This window comes from Herpailurus yagouaroundi, unplaced genomic scaffold, assembly GCF_014898765.1.
Source record: "Herpailurus yagouaroundi ecotype Mexico unplaced genomic scaffold, PumYag 100, whole genome shotgun sequence".
Taxonomy (NCBI): domain Eukaryota; kingdom Metazoa; phylum Chordata; class Mammalia; order Carnivora; family Felidae; genus Herpailurus; species Herpailurus yagouaroundi.
The window spans coordinates 81,501,040-81,520,309 of record NW_024412391.1 but is presented as its reverse complement, the minus strand read 5'-3'; the positions used below and the strand labels follow the sequence as shown (position 1 = coordinate 81,520,309).

The 19,270-nt window shown below is 37.0% G+C and overlaps 1 protein-coding gene and 1 pseudogene across 1 annotated transcript in view; both read right to left on the bottom strand.

Moving 5' to 3' along the window:
- The window catches only part of KMT2E (lysine methyltransferase 2E (inactive)), a 100,968-nt gene extending 81,707 nt beyond the window's left edge, over positions 1-19,261 (bottom strand). Inside the window, 1 exon segment of the mRNA XM_040472877.1 lies at positions 18,926-19,261. The gene's annotated coding sequence lies outside the window, so the exon portion shown is untranslated.
- On the bottom strand, positions 13,146-13,301 carry LOC121029039 (uncharacterized; annotated as a pseudogene).
- Positions 19,262-19,270: the final 9 nt, after the last annotated feature.

Below are 19,270 nucleotides of genomic sequence, written 5' to 3'. Positions count from 1 at the left end.
TAGTAATTTTTAAACTGTGCTCCCAGTAGTCCTCAATGGAGTTGAGGAGTGAGATATTAGGAGAAAACAGAATCAGGGAAGTTCACAAAAGACAATGAAAGACAACATGTTCTACAAATTTAAAAGTTAAACTCAGAAGCTGCCTGTTTTGGTTTTTTTTTTTTAAGTTTTACTTTTGAGAGAGCAAGAGCAACCAGGGTAGGGACACAGAGAAAGAAAGAGAGAGGATCCAAAGCAGGCTCCGGGCTGACAGCAGAGAGCCCGATGCAGGCCTCAAACCCACAAAGCATGAGATCATGACCTGAGCCAAAGTCGGACACTTAACTGACTGAGTCACCCAGGTGTCCCTGAAGTGGCATGTTCTATGTGGTAGCTACCAAACGGGAAAATGACATTAAATGGAACACTACTTAGCAATATAAAGGAATTATTTTATTCAAATGTTTACTTATTTTGAAAGGAACTATTTTTTTTTATTAAAATGTTTACTTATTTTGAGAGAGAGAGAGAGCGCAAGCAGGGGAGGGTCAGAGAGACAAGGAGAAAGAGAATCCCAAGCAAGCTCCATACTTATCATGGAGCCCAACGTAGGGCTCAATCTCATGACACTGAGATCATGATGTGAGCCGAAAGCAAGAGTCAGATGCTTAACCGAATGAACCACCCAGGCACCCCTAAAGAACTACTGATAGATGCAACAACTCCAATGAATATTAAGGACATTATGTTGAGTGAAATAAAAAATCCAGTTCCAAAAAGATCACATACTATATAATTACATTTATGTAAGAGTCTTGAATGACATATTATAGAAATAGAGAACAGATCAGTGTGGTTGTAAGGTCCAGGGAAACTTGTGGAGATGGAAATGCTCTATATCTTAACTCTGGTAGTAGATACAGGAACCTTACAAATGTAATAAAAATACAGAAAACTAAACACACACACACACAGGAGTAGAACTAGGGAAAGCTGGACAAAATGGATAGATTGTATCAATGTCAATATTCTGGTTGTGACACTGTACTACAGTTTTACAAGATGTTACAATTAAGGGAAACTGGATAAAGGAAAAAATTTCTCTGTATTATTTCTTAGAAATGTATGTAAATCTTACTTCAAAACTTAAAATTTAATTTGAAAAAAATGACATTAAAATTGTGGCCTTCAAACCTGTTTTTTTGAGTATTGACAGAAATTTTCTTATGAATGAAATCTTTATTTTTTTTTAGAGAGAGTGAAAGGGTGAGCACACGCATGGGAGGGGGGCAAAGAGAGGAAGAGAAAGAGGTGTGGGGGGAGACAGAGACAGACAGACAGAGAGAGAACCCTAAGCAGGGTCCATGCTCAGCACAGAACCTGAAGCAGGGCTTGATCCCACGACCCCGGGATCATGACCTGAGCTGAAATCAAGAGTCTGACACTCAACCCACTGAGTCACCCTGGCACCCCACAAATGAACTCTTAAACCATAATCTAAGCATGTATTTTAATTCCAAGATGAAAATTAGCTTTAATCTACTATGCTTTCTCCGATTGCTGATATCAACTTGAAGTACTGTGTTAAGGAGGCCACAGCCAAATATAACAGGAGAAGGCCTCAAGTAATTAGTAATGTCTGCTAAAAGATATAGTAGGCATTTGTACCTCATATTTGCTATGTCTATAGTTAAAGAGGGTGGCACGGAAATGGCCCTGCCTGACATCCTCCCACCTACCACATGACAAGCCTAAGGCTTCCTGGAGAATAGTTCAAAAATCACTGGCTAAAAGAAAATACTTACAGACTCATCATGTGACATGAAAAACTTACTTGATTGGTACACTCTATCTGCCTAAAGCAGAAAAGGAAAAATATGCTCCCAAAAAGTAGTGTTAGAGTCTGTTATAATTAAAAAATCAAACAAAAACAACAAAAAACCCTGCATTTATCTTTTAGTCAACCCGTACAGACTATTGGGCTGGTTCATTCTTGCTTTTTCAGCCTTGAAATAAGTATGCCATTAGGTAAGGGCATAATTTTTGACTGAAACAATCAAAGTTGGCAATAATTTTATTCTCTCATTCTTCATTCTAGTCTCAAGTAAAACAACGTCCCCTCCAGAATGAATTATTCTTTCTATCACTATTTTGAATCATTTATTTCAGACTAGAGAACGTGAGCCCTCTCTTCTTCCCCTATCTAAACACAATGTGTAGCAAAGCTAATTAATAGGATTCAAACAAATCTTTCTGTCTCTACTGTCTACATTTTATTATCTCAGACTTGGGCTGTCAGAATAATTTTCTAAGTGGTCTCTCTCTCTCCCTATTCTAACTTGACCTTTAAACCAATCGTTCTCAAACATAAAATCACAAACTGCTACTTTTCATATACCTGGGGTTAGTAGTTGAAAATTATGGATTCCTAGGCCTTACCCCCAGAGATTCTGATTTAATAGGTCTAAGATGTGGCCTAGATGTCTTATTTTTTAAAAAGGCATTTGCTCCAGCCCTTTATTCTGGAACAACTGCTTAAACTCTGAACAGATTATACTTCAAAGCCCACAAGTCTCCTAGTTTGCCCTCTTCAAAAAAAGAATAGTAGCTCACAGTAACTCCAATTAAATTCCTAATCTTGACATTATCAGGTTACCTTGTTCCACACTAATATTCCAATATATAAATCCTCTGATTATGCCAGTCTTTTTCTATTGCTGGCGTTATCTTTGCTCATTCCCCTTCAAAATTTCTAAAGTAATTTTCCTTTACATATAACCATTCCACCCAACAAAAATCTGATTAAACCTTCAGGGATCATTTAAGCATTAATGCTTCCTTGAAGCATTCTCAACTTCACAACTTAGACTTCTGTGATACAAAACTAGCTTTGAGGTCTCTAGCAGATCAACCTCCTGAGGACTATTTTCTCAATAAACAAAAATTTAACTAGCTGAACTCAAAAAACTATTTGAGCCATAAAATTTGTCCCATGCTAATCTCTTCCCTTGTAAACCTTCCAAAGAACGCATTACTTGTTTTTTAAAAAAAATTTTTTTTCAATGTTTATTTGCGAGAGACAGAGAGAGACAGAGCGTGAGTAGGGAAGGGGCAGAGAGAGAGGGAGACACAGAATTCAAAGCAGGCTCCAGGCTCTGAGCTGTCAGCACAGAGACCGACGCAGGGCTCGAACCCACGGACCGCGAGATCATGACCTGGTCCGAAGTTGGATGCCCAACCGACTGAGCCACCCAGGTGCCCCCGTATTACTTAACTTTTTTAAAGTACTGGTTTACATTTCGACCTATTATTTTGAAATAGCTATTAGACATTTAGTTTCCAAAACTGGATCATCTACTTTACCCCATACCAAGAAACGAGATATTTATATTTTAGCTCTCAAAGCCTAGAATGTGGTGACAACACCACCTAAATTATTCCTGATTATATCAAATTTTCCTCACCCTAACACACTTAATCCCCTTCTCCCCTTTTAGATGAACAGGAACACATCTTAAAACAAAATGAAAAATGTGCCACAGAAGAACATTATTGATTTTCTTCTGAAACTTTATTTTTAATAATTGCTTCCTTCTGTTATTATTTTTAAAATGTGGCTGTCCCTAAAGGCTCAACCCTCTCCATTATTCATCTCCATCAATCTCAGATTTTACCATTCATTCCTGTTTGATTTCCTACTCCCAGCCACCTATAGGATGTGTACCCATTTAAATATCTGCCATCATTGCAAAAATTAAACTTTCAAACTGAATCTTTTCCACACGCTTTCCATTCCATTTCTTGTCAGTACCCCATTTTCCCAGCTCCCTATTTAATCCTTCTTTTTTTCTAGTCTCCTATTATATCTGCTCACCTTGCCTTTTGTGTCTCCTCAGTGTTTCAGATTCATTCTTCCTCAATTTCCAAGGCCCCTACCATCGTCTCCATCATCTGAATAATTTCCAATAATCAACAACCCTTCCAGCGTATCAAGTTCTGAATTTCTTGTCTCCAAACAATGGAAGAAATCTTGTGTATTTTTAAGCACTTATCCCCCAGATTAGGACTATTCTGTCATTTTAAATGTAATAAACTCAAATTCATCCACTCAACATATTTATTGAGCATATACTATGTTCTGGATACTGCTCTATGTGCTAGGGAATGAGCAGTGAACAAAATTAAGTTGGCCTTAAGCACCCCCCACTTTTTTTAATGTTTATTTATTTTGAGGGAGAGAGAGAGACAGAGTGTGAGCAGGGGAGGGACACAGAGAGAGGGAGGCAGGCTCCAGGCTCCAAGCTTTCAGCACAGAGCACAATGTGGGGCTCAAACTCATGAACTGTGAGATCATGACCTGAGCCAAAGTCAGACACTTAACCCACTGAGCCACCCAGGCATCCCTGCCCTTAAGGTCCTTTTATCGAGCTAAGGCAATTAATATAATCAAAGGTATCTTAGAGTAGTTTTAAATAACTGCCTTTGATAACGATTTGTGTATTCTCATTACTGAGCCAAAAATTATTCCTTTATAAGGATCAATAGAATGCTATGATGATTTTTTTCAAATGATCTGAATTCAAATTCTTGATCAGTCCCTCTTTAGCTTACGTGACCGTCAGTCTCTCTAGGCCTCTCATGAAAAATGGGTAAAATTCTACCTTGCAGAGTTGGTATGTTCGTGCCTTCCCTCTTTAGAATTAAAAGCATGAAGTTCATACTACTCAATCCAATGATAATTTAATCAACCCCAGTCATAAAACTGTTGACCACTAAGGCCACTAAAATAGTGAAAAAACAGCTCTACTATTGTAAATACCTGAAAAGATATCTTCTATTCCACGTTTAAAATATTTACTATAAAAACCTTAAGTCTAAAACAAGAGCACTTTAATTTCTAAGTATTAGCCTATAAATCTGCAAAAGACTAGCAAAACGAATAAGAAAAAATACTTTCCATGTTTAAACCACTTATTTCTGCAGCATTTGCCAGACAGAGTCCTTTTAATCCCAAGACTTACAGAATTCAACGATCAAGTTCTTCCTCTTCATACATTAATGTAAATAGAAAAATGAAAACAAAAAACTGGAAATGAACGACAAGTGCATAACAAGTAGAGAGTTGAAGCTTAGGGAAAAAGCATCTTACTCTCAAGAATAAAATACAGAATTAGTAGATCTAAGCCTCCATTAGGAAAATTACTCAGATGTACAAACTTCATTAACCTATTATACGTCTTGTTCAAGACGATCTTTTAAAGTAGCTTGTCTTGGGGCGCCTGGGTGGCGCAGTCGGTTAGGCGTCCAACTTCAGCCAGGTCACGATCTCGCGGTCTGGGAGTTTGAGCCCCGCGTCGGGCTCTGGGCTGATGGCTCAGAGCCTGGAGCCTGTTTCCGATTCTGTATCTCCCTCTCTCTCTGCCCCTCCCCCGTTCATGCTCTGTCTCTCTCTGTCCCAAAAATAAATAAACGTTGAAAAAAAAATTAAAAAAAAAAAGTAGCTTGTCTTGAACAGGCATATAATCACTGAAAAACTGTACAATAAAGGGAAAAATAAAATGTCAAGAATGAAGTTGGTAGATGCAGGTACTATTACTAACCAGTACATTTGCTATGAGAGGCTACATCCACGTTCCCTTTCCAAATTACTTTTAAAGACCTTTCCGTCTTTACAGATAGAAAACATTATGTATACACGTAGGTAAAAAAAAATAATAATAATTAACATGTACTGAGCTGATTGGCCACCCTTATAAAAGTCATTTGTATATAAAGAAATTGCTGTGTGAAGTTGGGGACTGAACTAGAAATACTTTTCTCCAAATCCTTAATGAGCCATTAAATTTAGGAGGCAAGAAGCATAAACTTTAAACTTCCTATAAGTGAACTTACAGGCTATACCAGCAGAATCTCTTTTTAAAAATCCACCATCACTCTAGATTAAATTTAAATGATAAATATTAGTTTCTCAGATATTCTCAAAGTAATTACACAATAAAAGAACTTGTGTCTTTTGGCACAATACTGTGTCCATAAGATCTGCCAGTTTTTACTTGGAATTCAAAAATCAAAGTTATTACATTAGTGTATAATTAATAAGTTATTACTAACATACAGCAACCACATTAACAATATACCAAACTATTGCAAGCTAAAATTTGAAAACCACACAAACTGATCCCAGAGTTATTAGCCAACACAATCAGTTACTTCCCTTAGGAAATATGTGCAAGATCAGCAAGCCAAAATCAGTAGCACCCTAATGCTTTCACATAGAGGGCATTCAACTATTTACTACTGAAGGAATCTAGTTTACAATATTAACAGTTAGAAGAGTCCTAAAGAAGAGTAGAATTTAAATCTCACAAGATAATAAAGGTTACTGGATCTTGATACATCAATGAATCTATTCAATTCCATGGACATGCGAAATCTGTCATTTCATCTAGGCAGAATCCTACAAACCCAAGTAGACAAAGCACAATCAGACTCTGAAACAGCATTTTAATTATTTTTCTTTTGTATGTATGTGTGTGCGTGGTGTGTGTGTGTGTTGTCTAGCAGTGGGCTTCACTGAGAGTAACTGGAATTGAGGGGAGTATTAGTTTCCTAAGGATGCTGCAACACATGACCACAAACAATTCTAGAGGCCAAGATGTCAGCATGAAAGAGCATTTTTATATTTCTAAGATACTAAATGGAAAAAAAAATGCTAGAGAATACAGTAAGATTCATCTCCTTTTGGACTGAAAAAAAAATCTGGATTTATATATATAAAAAACAGTAACTCAAAATTGGTTAGTTCATCAAAGTCAATTAACCTGGAGAACCATTTAAAAGTTACGTATACCTTATAAACACTGAACTTTTTCATTTAAAATATAATTCATCAATATTTTAATGTCAAGCCCAAATGTTCTCTTTGAACATGGCTCTGCTAATTGGAATTTTGGGTTCTCATTATTGTTTAAACCCTATCTATAATGCATTGTCTATAATTTTTGGTTTTAGATTATTTCAAGGTAACAAATTACTTAGACACCTGTGGAGCAATGAGAATGCAGATCTCCTTCTCGATTTGGATTTGTATTATTTTAGTTACCTTACCCATACCTAACAACTTTCTTTGACAATTAATGTATCTTTAACAAGTTTTCCAAAGTAATTAACTTAGTTTGTGTCAATTCTCAGGGATGCCTGGGTGGCTCGGTCAGTTAAGGTTCAGACTCTTGATATCAGCTGAGGTCAAGATCTCAAGGTTTGTGGAACTGAGCCTCTGTCAGGCTTCGTGATAAAGGGAGCCTGCCTGGGATTCTCTCTCCTTTCTCTTTGCCCCTCTCTGATCACGCATGCCGGCACGCTCTCGATCTCGCTCTCTCAAAATAAATAAACTTAAAAAAAAAATACAACCCTCTTTTCACATTCATTTATCAATGGTTTAATTATACCTAATAATATAAACACAATACAAGTACAATGGGATTAGCCAATTTGGAAACATAGGACTTTTACGAGCATTGAACTCAACAAATGGAGGCAGCACAAAGTTTACATCATTCAACATTCAATTGGCATTAATATTTTTTAAGTATTTTTTTAATGTTTACTTATCTTTGGGAGAGAGAGAGACAGAGTGCAAGCAAGGGAGAGGGCCAGAGAGAGAGAGACACACAGAATTGGAAGCAGGCTCCATGCTCTGAGCTATCAGCACAGAGCCCGATGCAGGGCTGGAACTCATGAATCACAAGACCTGAGCTGAAGTCGGACGTGTAACTGACTGAGCCACCCAGGCACCCCCAGCATTAATATTTTTTAAATGAAGGGCACTTGGGTGGCTCAGTGGGTTACACATCCAACTCTGACTCAGGTCACGATTTCACAGTTTGTGAGTTCGAGCCCCGCATCGGGCTCTGTACTGACAGCTCAGAGCCTGAAGCCTGCTTTGGATTCTGTATCTCTCTCTCTGCCTCTTTTTCTCTCAAAAATAAATAAATACATAAATAAAACATTAATTTTTTTAAAAATATATCTTAAATGAAGGTAAGAATCTTCTACTGTATCTATGTAAAAACACTTTAGGAAAAATATAGAAGCTATAAATAGTGATCACCTCAGCATATAAGAGACACTAGGGATGGTTCTGTTTTTTCAAGAAACAACTACAACACAAACAGCTGGAGAGCCTACTAAGGATTGTACACATATTAACACTGAATTCTCAAAACGACTGTATAAGATAAGCTCTATTGTTACCTCAATGTTGCATATCAACAAACTAACGCACTAAAAGATAACTAACTTGCCCAGGTCACTAGGCAATACAACCTGGTTTGATTGTAGTTCTAGTATCTACTCTTAAGCCCTGTGCAATATTGCCGCTAAAGAAGTATTGTTTGAGCTCTTTTAATAAGCATATAACACTTGCATGATCTTAAGAATTGGAGGGGATAAATAAGCATGTCCCAGTATGTCACTCCCCAAAGCAAATTTTTCAGCAACTTCCCCATAAAGGCCATAATCTTTTATCATGGCATTCAAGGCTCACCGTAACTTGATCACAATTTGTACTGTTACAATTCCAATCCAAGACTCTTATCCAAATAACTCGCAGGTTCTGGAAACCAACAGATCATCTTGAATTAGGATGTACAGAAACACTAAACATATAGAGTCTGTCACATGACATTGCACAAAGTATTCCCTCATTCAGAGAATCTAAAAATAGTGGCCTGGCTTCTCAAGAGGGCAGTCAGCATGGTTTCTTGGAAAAGTTTAAAGCATCAAGAATCATGACCTAAATTTCAATCCTTGATCAACCACTATCTAACTATATGACCTAGAGAAAATTATTTAACCTCCCTGGGATTTGGTCTAGTTGTAAAATAAAAGGAAAGAACTAGAACAGTATAAAAATTTCTGAGACTAGTAACTAAAATGCAAATTCATGGCTCCACTAGATGTAATTAAGTAGGTCTGGAATTGGGCCCAAGAATGTTTAATAAGCACTCTACATAAATAACACATGGGGTCCCTGGGCCACAATGAAAAATAGCTCACTAAAAGATCTCACCAATCAATTCTAACTCTGGTTTCTTAACTTCAGTCAATAGGGTACGCCTGGGTAGCTCAGTCAGTTAAGTGTCTGACTCTTGATTTTAGCTCAGGTCATTATTTCATGATTTGTGGGTTCAAGCCTGGCATTTAAGCCTGTTTGGGATTCTCTCTCCCTCTGTCAAAAATAAGTGAATAAACTCTAAGAAAAAGAAAACATTTTAACTTTAATAGGGTGTTATTTTACATGTCCAGGATGGGGGTTGTGGCCTAAAAGAAAATCCTGTTTATCATAGGATTTGCTTTTGCACCTTTCACCCTGTACTTTTTTAAGATAATGGGTAAGATTTGGTAGTTTTACAAACTGAACTTTCATTCTCTTAAGACACAGATAGATACGGTTGATTCAAATGAGTTTTAAATTAATTAAGCACCTGCAAAATACTAAGAATCAACTATATCATCTTATTAATCCTCCTTATTTGAAATATGATTACCTTAATTTTCTCCCAAGGAAAATTTTTTTTGTTTTTATTTTATTCTTGAGAGAGACAGAGTGGGAGTGGGGTAGGGACAGAGAGAGAGGGAGACACAGAATCTGAAGCAGGCTCCACACTCTGAGCTGTTGGCACAGAGCCTGACGTGGGGCTCAAACTCACAGACTGTGAGATCATGACCTGAGCCAAAGTTGGACACTTAACTGACGAAGTCACCCATGTGCCTTGAAATTTTAAGTTTTAAAAGATATAATCTCCACTCTACAAGTATTCACAAGTCTCAAACTTTCTTCTCCCATTCTTCTGAAAATTTCCAATCAAATTAGTAATTTTCATTCACATCAGTAAAATATTCAAATTATCATCCAAATTCACTATGAATATCTTGCTATCACTATACAAAACTGATAAAAGTATCACTATAATGTAATTAAAGTTTGAATCAGTGTTTTTCCTGTTTCTTGTCCCTTTCTTGTCCTTCTGAACTTTTCTACAATGAGTACTGTATTTATTCCAAAATCACGTACCACTTTGTCCTAAGAGTTATAGATGTTTAAAGCTCTGCTTTGTTAAGTGTACCATCTCACTAACCTTTTTTAAAGAGCAAACTTGGGGACGCCTGGGTGGCTCAGCCGGTTGAGTGTCCAACTTTGGCTCAAGTCATGATCTCAAGGTTCCTGAGTTAGAGCCGTGAATCAGGCTCTGCACTGTCAGCACAGAGCCGCTTGGGATCCTCTGTCCCTCTCTCTCTGGCCCTCCCCGGCTCACGCAGGTGTGCATTCTCTCTTTCAAAAATAAATATTTAAAAATAAATAAATAAAACATCCAACTTGCATGTATGTTAAAACAAAAAGAACTTATCTCAATTTCAGAAAAAAAATACTTTTCTTCAAAAGAATTACTTCAAGGATTTTTTTTTAATGGAGGAAGGGGAGTAACACCATAATTAAAATATGTATTTTCAGTCTTGTCTTAGAAATCAAAGTGCTAGCATTAGTAGCAAATCATAAACCTAAACATAACTGTAATTCAAAGCTCATTTAGCAATAATTCTAAAAGCTAAATAAGGAATTGGAACGTCATAATTTTTTAAAAATAATTTAACAACCTAAGCACTTATTTTCTATATTCTGAATTTCAAATTAGATCAGCATTCAGAAAGCTATTTTAAACCCACATTTATGTAGAAAACTGTGCAAGAATAATATCTGATACTATCCAAATTATCTACACTTTCCTTCAATTTTTTTCATCTGTTTTTGATTACAAAAGCTATCCATATGTCTCAGAAAAATCAGAAGAGAAAAGAAAACTCCCACAATTCCAATTACTCAGACACAAATCACTGCTAAGAACTTCGGTGTATATACAGACGCAAAGTAAAAACTTATTTAAGCAAGAATCACCTATAGACACTAAATCTAAGAAAGTATGACAGGGACCAGAATATTTACACAATCTCAAAATATCTTTCCACAAATTACTTAATAAAGGCAAAATGAGAAACAGTAACTATACAATGGAAAAACTACTAAACACCTTAACCCAGCGATCAAAATGAACATACTGGTAAGGGGCAAACAAAAATGATTAAAAAAAAAAAAAGCCCACATACTGCTTATCTAGTATTCCAGCCAAAAATGCAAAACCTGAATCTAATCATGAAGAAACCTTAGATAAACCCAATTGAGGGGCACTGTATAAATAGCTAGCTTGCCAATGTCATGAAAGACAAAGAGATCAGAGAACTAAATGCAATCCGTGATCCTGAATTGGCGACTGCACCAGAAAAAAAAGTGCTAATAAAGGACATAATTGGGACAACTGATGAAAACGGAATATGGACAACAGACTAGATAAAAAGAATTACATCAATGCCAAACTTCCTAAGTTTAACCACTCTGGTTACCTAAGAAAAGATGCTTGATCTTTAAAAATGCATATTTAAGTATAAGACAGCATCTTATATGCAATCTACTCTAGTTAAGAATTTTTTTTTTACATGCATAGAGAGAATAATAAAGCAAAGGTGACAAAATGTTAAAAATCAGGGGATGTGAATAAAGGGTATAAGAAGTTTTGTAGCATTCATGTAACTTCTGTAAGCCTGAAATTACTTTAAAATAAAAAATTAAGGGGCGCCTGGGTGGCTCAGTCGGTTAGGCGTCCGACTTCAGCTCAGGTCACGATCTCATGGTTCTGAGTTCAAGCCGCATTTTGGGCTCTGTGCTGACAGATCAGAGCCTGGAGCCTGCTTTAGATTCTGTGTCTCCCTCTCTCTCTGCCCTCCCCTGCTCTCTCGCTCTCAATTAAATTAAATATTAAAGAATTGTTTTAATAAAATAAAAAATTAAAACAAAAAAACTGGTATTTTGGGAGTATTCCTCAAAACACATGCATATATTTATATATAATACTTGTATTTTTAAAATTAAAAAGTGGAGGGGGTGCCTGAGTGGCTCAGACAGGTGAGCGTCCAACTTCGGCTCAGGCCGTGCTCTCACAGCTAGTGAGTTCAAGCCTCGCACTGGGCTCTCTGCTGTCAGCACGGAGCCACTTCGGATCCTCTGTCTCCCTCTCTCTGGCCCTCCCCCTTCTCTCTCTCTCTCTCAAAAATAAACATTAAAAAAAATACATTTAAAATAAATTAAAAAGTGGAATCATCAATTTGATACTAATTATTTAGTTGCAGAGGCCCTCTCGAGTACATTTGAACATCCCTGAAAAAAGGCAATTGTTCCACGATGAATTAGATGTCCGTCTCTTACTCTCCATCCAAGCAAATTCCCTCACACCACAAATACCCACCCTACCACCATCTCCTTAACCAGTCACAGCTAATTAAAGGGCTCAAGATGGAGCACAGTGGCTCACTGACACCTTGCCAATTCCTGTGAGGTCCAACGGTACTTTTCTTCAAAAAAGTTCTCTAAGATTTCCCTATAGTCTTATAACAAATCTTTTACTTAAGCTGGTTGGATATGATTTCCGTACCCTGCATCCAAACAAACCCTGAAACAGCAGGCTTTTAAAGAGTAGAAATAAACAGTACAAGGGAAATAGCAGCTACTTAAATTCATCTTTTGTCTGTGCTTGAAAAATATGGTTTTGCTGGGGGCTTAATGGTAAAGATGTAATAAGGCTGTCAATTCAGCCAATTACACAGATTCACTTAAAGAGAGGCAGCAGAAAAGCAAATAATTCAAAAGGAACAATCTTATTTTCTCAAGAAGAGCTACTATGTATCAGACCAACCTCAGACCCCCCATCAATTTATAGCTAATGAAGCAGAGTCCCAACCATTCAAATCAGTCACATCAAGAATCTTCCCATCCTTTGCAACATCGTTAAAGAGAAAATGGGTTTTCAAATTCCTGAAACTTGTCTTTCTTTGAATGACATATAAAGCAGGACAAGAGGAATTCAAGAGGTCTCTCTGTGAAATCAAAATTAGAAACTATTATCTTTCATTATTAGTCGGTGAAATAAGAAAAAATATTACGAAAGTGTAGCTTTCTCATATACAGTGTCCCAATATGTAAACTTTTGAAAAAACAAAACTATTTTCTGACAACATCCTAAGTGATAATAGTTCATTCTTTTCACCACATTCCTCACTTTTTGCTAAAAACCACTGATACTAGGCTTTACATGATTGTTAGACCAGTGAGACAAATGGGAAAAGATTTAATCTTTAAATTTACTTAACTCAATTAGCAATAATCATGCCTCAGATAAACCTCACTGGCTACAATACTGCCACTGTGCAAAGCTAAAAACTTACTTAACTCAAATAAGTTTAAAATAATTTATGGTAAATTCAGTTAAAAGTCTTTAGGGGCGCCTGGGTGGCGCAGTCGGTTAAGCGTCCGACTTCAGCCAGGTCACGATCTCACGGTCCGTGAGTTCGAGCCCCGCGTCAGGCTCTGGGCTGATGGCTCGGAGGCTGGAGCCTGTTTCCGATTCTGTGTCTCCCTCTCTCTCTGCCCCTCCCCCGTTCATGCTCTGTCTCTCTCTGTCCCAAAAATAAATAAACGTTGAAAAAAAAAATTAAAAAAAAAATAAAAGTCTTTAAATAAAAATTATGTTTTAAATACCTTTTGAAAACAAAAGCCAAAATAGATTTAAAAACTAATAAAAATTTTTCTTGTCTCAGATAAAATGTTACATAATATAAGTATGTGAACTTGAACTTTACCTTACGAGTACCACAAACCAAAACTACCTCAATCCCATTGTTCTATTACTTAATTTTATGCCACAGGCTCAGACCTTAAATGCAACCAAGTTAGCTATAACACAGGTGTGATTACTTAATGTTCTTTCTCAATAATAAACTTCAGGACCAAGATGTTTATTCCTTTGGATTAACTCTAAGCAAACATCTAAGAGTTGCTAGAAAATTCCCTGTCTTCTCCAACTGTAAAACTAGAACAAAGAAAGCTGCATAAATCATTTTGTTTCTCAGGTCCTGTCTTAAATCCAAATTTCACATTTGAAATAATTTTAAAAGGCAAAAATAAATATTTTAACTAAAAATAATAGATGTGGACTTGATTACTCATTGAATTATTACATACTATTTATGCATTAAAAGTCATAATGTCTGTTTTCAATGGCATCTTAATTGAACACATCAAAAAAGAATTCTGACTGACCTGTTGCATTGAAAAGTTCAAGATCCCAAACAGCTCAACTAGTTTTTGTAAATAATCAAATCAGATTTTGCAATAAAGTTGTAAAATTCACCTAACAATATAAAAATAGCTTTCCCAAACTGTCTTAAAAATAAAATTTGATTTATGACCCCTCTGAGGAAAAAAAAAACTGATTTCATATTAAGTGAAAATATTTATCAAGTGAAATATAAGACCCACCTATTTTCTTGACTCTCACTTAAGTAAAAAGCATCCTATTTACTAACGGTTAATAAATACTTCTCATAGTCTTAAAGATACAAATAACATTTAATTAAGTTAACCTGAGTCATCATCATTTTGACTTTTTATGTAGAACTGATCACAAATGCTCACAATAACAACAAAAAAATTCTTTTGGTTAATTCCTACCTGTCTGTAAAATACTGTTTAATGGCAATAGCAAGATTTTTAGTTAAATATGGTTACTTCAAATTTGGTGCACTAAAAAACTATTTTCAACCATAAATATTGCTCTTCCACATTAAATAAGTTTTTAGGTAATATATACTATCCTTTTAATATTAAAAAAAAAATAAAGCTCTTCCCAACATTTGTACATTACAAGAGACAGTAAAAAATTGTGAGCCACTCCAATTTCAAACCAGCCTAAAAGCTAACATTTATACAGCAGCACCTAAAATAGTATCCTTATTTTGCCAGCCAATATAAAAAAAAATTTTACCACAAAATAAAAATAATTCTATAGTCAATATTAACAAGTCTCCCTGACTACAAGTATTAAATGCTTTTCCTAACATGTAACAAAGAAAAGTCCCTGATTACCCTGAATATTTGAGATGTGTTTGCTCAAATGAAAGCTTTAAACTCAAAAAATAATTGAGCACCTACTTTCTATTGTGAATAAATCCTTTGGAAATAAAAGCTAATTACACATTACTAAAATATTTTAAAAAAAATAAACAGCATCTTTTGTAAAAATTACATACTAACATTTCTTTAGCAGTTTGTGGTAGCTCTTCAAAGTCCTTTTGGTTTTCTCCATTTTAAACACACAATGACAGTACACATTAAAGTCCTAGTAGTAACTTCCAGAACTAAGCAGAGCTGTTAGGATTTACATAACACATTTTTAAAAATAAAACCATACGTTTAAGAGTTTGATGCATGAAATGGGTACATTATTCTTAGAAATAAAAAACCAATTTAAGAAGTTAGACTTTCACTAAGACCACTAAGGTTATGTGTTAAAGGAAGAATTTCTCCTAACTTATTAATTGGCTTTTCCCCTCACTTCCTCATTTTAGATCCAAGAAGTCCTAGAGCTTGCTTTAGTATATACATGGAAAAATTCTCCAGCTGGAAGCTCTAAGACAAACAAGACAAAATTGTGAGGGAGTTATCAGAAATCTTAAGAGTTGAAGGGAAATACAGGAGCCCTGTAAAGGTTCTAACTTAAACTGAGATCAAAGGGATCCTATAACTTACACTGACAACAAAAGGGAAGTATGATCAAACTACAGTCTCTAAAAATAAAATTTGCTCACCAATTACATTATGATTTTCTACAAATCCACTTAAACAGACAAACACCTAATCCCTCAACCTTAGCTACCCTAAGAACAAAGACTATTTGACTAGTTTTCCCCCAAGAGACTGAATGTTTCAAAACTCACTCAGAAAAAATTATACTTAACCTTTTTAAAAAAAAATTGCCCCTACAATTTCTAATTTAAAACACAGATGGTCAATGGGGTACATACACATTAACAAAAACCAAACACTTACAGCCATGTTATTTATAAAGTAACCATTTAAAAGAGTACAATACATTCAAAAAATATATCAAAAGAAACAAACAAAATACAAACAAATGAAGCAGGCTAGTATGAAGAAAGCTAATAGAGTCAAGGCAGCTTTTCTTATAATTTCTAACTTGGTATTGTTTATTTGAAGCCAAATAAGTCCAAATGCTTTGTGTGTCTAGAGCTGATCAAGGTCACTATCAAGAAAAAACAATGGTTGTATACAGTGTTCCTTTCCATGGCTACATAAAATGAATTTTCCTAAGAGTATACTGATTTCCTACCATAGATAGCAAGTTTAAACTACCAACCTTCTGAACCACAGATTGTAACTATGTAGTCCATAAAATAAATGCACAATCCTTACCCAGCAGTTATGGATCTAGACTTATACGATCAGAGCACATACAAATGAGTATTGACCCCAAATCCCTACATAAACTCTCCCACTACCCACCAACATTTCATTTCATACTAAAATATTCCAAAGATTCTAAGTACAGTTGTACACTGTCTTCCATGAAGAAACTAAGGCAGTGATTGCTACAATTATTTTGTACAACAGACAACTAGTTCATATACGAACTTCATGATTCCCTTATTCCGTTGTAAATACTGGAGCAGAATTTACTGTGGAATAAAAGAATCATGAAAGGGTGTGTACTCTCCAACCTTTTCAAGAACTACTAGATTTCAATAACTACTCATCTTTCAGTTATTCCACATCAGAATGGTCATTAAATGCCATTAATGGCCCACTGATATCTCGCTGCTGAGTCCAGGCAAAAAGATCACCCTTCCACTCCAAAAATAAATTCTAATCATTCCCACTTTTAAAAATATTGTTAAGTAACACCATTTAATTTTCTGCCTCCATCTATAAGATACTGAAATTAGCATAAAATGGATTCAAGACTCTATATTATGGTATGGCTTTTATTTAGTCTATTAAAACAGACTAAGTTCCACATCCCATAATAGGTAAATGGGTACAGGGCGGGGTATCAAGAACTAAAGCCTTACTTTTTTACTTACATAATTATGATTGCATGCTATAAAACAATTTTAAAAGGCAGCAAAGCATGGAGCTTCACTTCATGAAATATACAAACTTAGAAAATGCATAAGGAATGCTTAAATATATGAGAAACATGGATGCAAAATATAATAGTGAGAAGAACAAGCATCTCCACACCCAGTGAAGTAACAGGTTTAGGCTTGTTTGTACAGCTCCCTAAAAATTAATCTGAAAGAGTACAAAAACCAAAATTCATAAAATTGGTCAAGTGTTGGATGGGAAACATTACACTCTAAATTAAAACATCTACTCACACAAAATGTTGCACTTATACACTTATTCAACATTTAACTGACTTTAGCACAGTGAATAAAAGACACTCGGATTAAACGAGCAGAAAACTAATATTTGTCCCAAGTAATTTTTTTTTGAATATTTAAGTGCACCCATCCTCACTACTCAAATTTCTAAGGCTACCTGAGTGTTTTTTATTATTTTTTTTTGGAAGTGGTGTCATTTCATTTGCCTCTCAGGAAAAACCAACAAAATTAATCAACTAAAACACAGCGTTGTAATTTGCAGTAAAATCAACACATTTTTGTAAACTATTCGGGAAAGAAAAGCAGCACAGTCTTTTCATGTAAACATAATAAGCCTGTAATATGCTGCAGACAAACGCACTGCATGGGGTGTGGAGGACCCGAGCTGATTAGATTACCACAACATCAGCCTGGGGCCGCCATTTTTAGAATCTGTAAAGGACAAAAGAGGGAAATTTCACTTTTTACTTCCCATCTCAGAAAATAAGGGAAAAAACGGGACTATTTTCCAATTAGGTATTGATGTCTCCAGCCTAGAGTTGAATGCACTTCACTTAATTCTCTCCAAGGTCTCCAGAACTCCAACACCTTACGTTATTCACATCTCTAAAAGGGGGGGGGGGGGGGAAATCGCCAAAAAAAAAAAAAAAAAAAAAAAGAAACCAACCCGGGATTTACTCCAAAGCGAACTCTAGCGATTTCTCTTCGACTTTAAATTATCATTCTTAAGACAGACTTTAGCAAGAACGGATCTCTACGGAACTGAGGCCAGTGGAAGAGAGCACTCCGGATTGTTTTTTCTCTCCCCCTCCCCCGTTTAGCACAGTGAGCCGTTTGTTTCTCTTCTGTATCTGCTGCCACAGTGTTTGTGCCAATCCCTTGGTCAAAATAAGCTTTTCTGAAATGTGCCATATTGTGGATTCTAAGCCTCCGGTACAGTAAAGGACGGCGATAATGCAAGCGGAGTGGGGGAGGAGACTGAGAAGGCTGGGTACTGGGGTGACCACCTCAGGGGCGGGTTTACCCTCTCCCGGAGAGGATGAGGAGCTGTCTCGTTCTCCCACAAAGGGAGATAGAGACCCAGAGCGTCCTTTTAACCCCCTTCGTATTTACCTGAAAATTATACCAGAGACTGCCAGCCAAGAAATGGGAGACGAAAATGGGGCCTATACGGCTTCTGAGCACCTGAACAAGATGCGGTCGAGGAAACGGAGAGCTGGCAGCTCCTGGGACCACTTCGACACAAACCCTGCTAACAGTCACAAGCCTCCCTCCTCACCCAAGCGGCCTTAACCCGCTGCCAATGAGGAGTGCGCCCCCTCCCTAACTCCCACTCTCAAGGGGGTTTAACTGCCAGTTTCCCCTTTCCCCAACCTAAAACCCGCCATAATGCTCCCTTTCCAGGGACAGGGAAGAGAAAGGATAAATTCGATTCAACCAAGCAACGTCTTGCCCCAGCCCAGACACCTGAGAGGCAGCGTCGACTCCCCCCAACACCCCCGGAAGGATAAAAATGAGAAAGCCCCCTCCCTCTTGAAACACGCGTCCCTCCACCCCGCAAACCCCAAGAACTCCCAAGGAGACGACAAGCACTGACCTGCGATGTTCACACAACAGACACCCGAACCCCGTTATCTGCTCGACCCCCAAGGAGTCTCTCCACACCTCCGCGAACAGACGAACCCCCGACAGCAGCCACTGCGGACACAGGACCCGGCTCCACACACCCCCTCCCCAAACAGCAGCGCGCAGCCTCTTCACCAGCAATCAAGGAGTAGGGGAGGGGGCACCCAGATAGTCAACAGGAACGCAGAGGCGACGGCAAGGCTGCTCAGAGTGTCTATGCCCCCTCTGTTGCCGCTCCCGAACTCAGGCACGGTCTCCGACTCGGCCCCCTGCGCCCGCTCAGTGTCACTGCCTCTCGCTCTGGGAAAATGGCGGC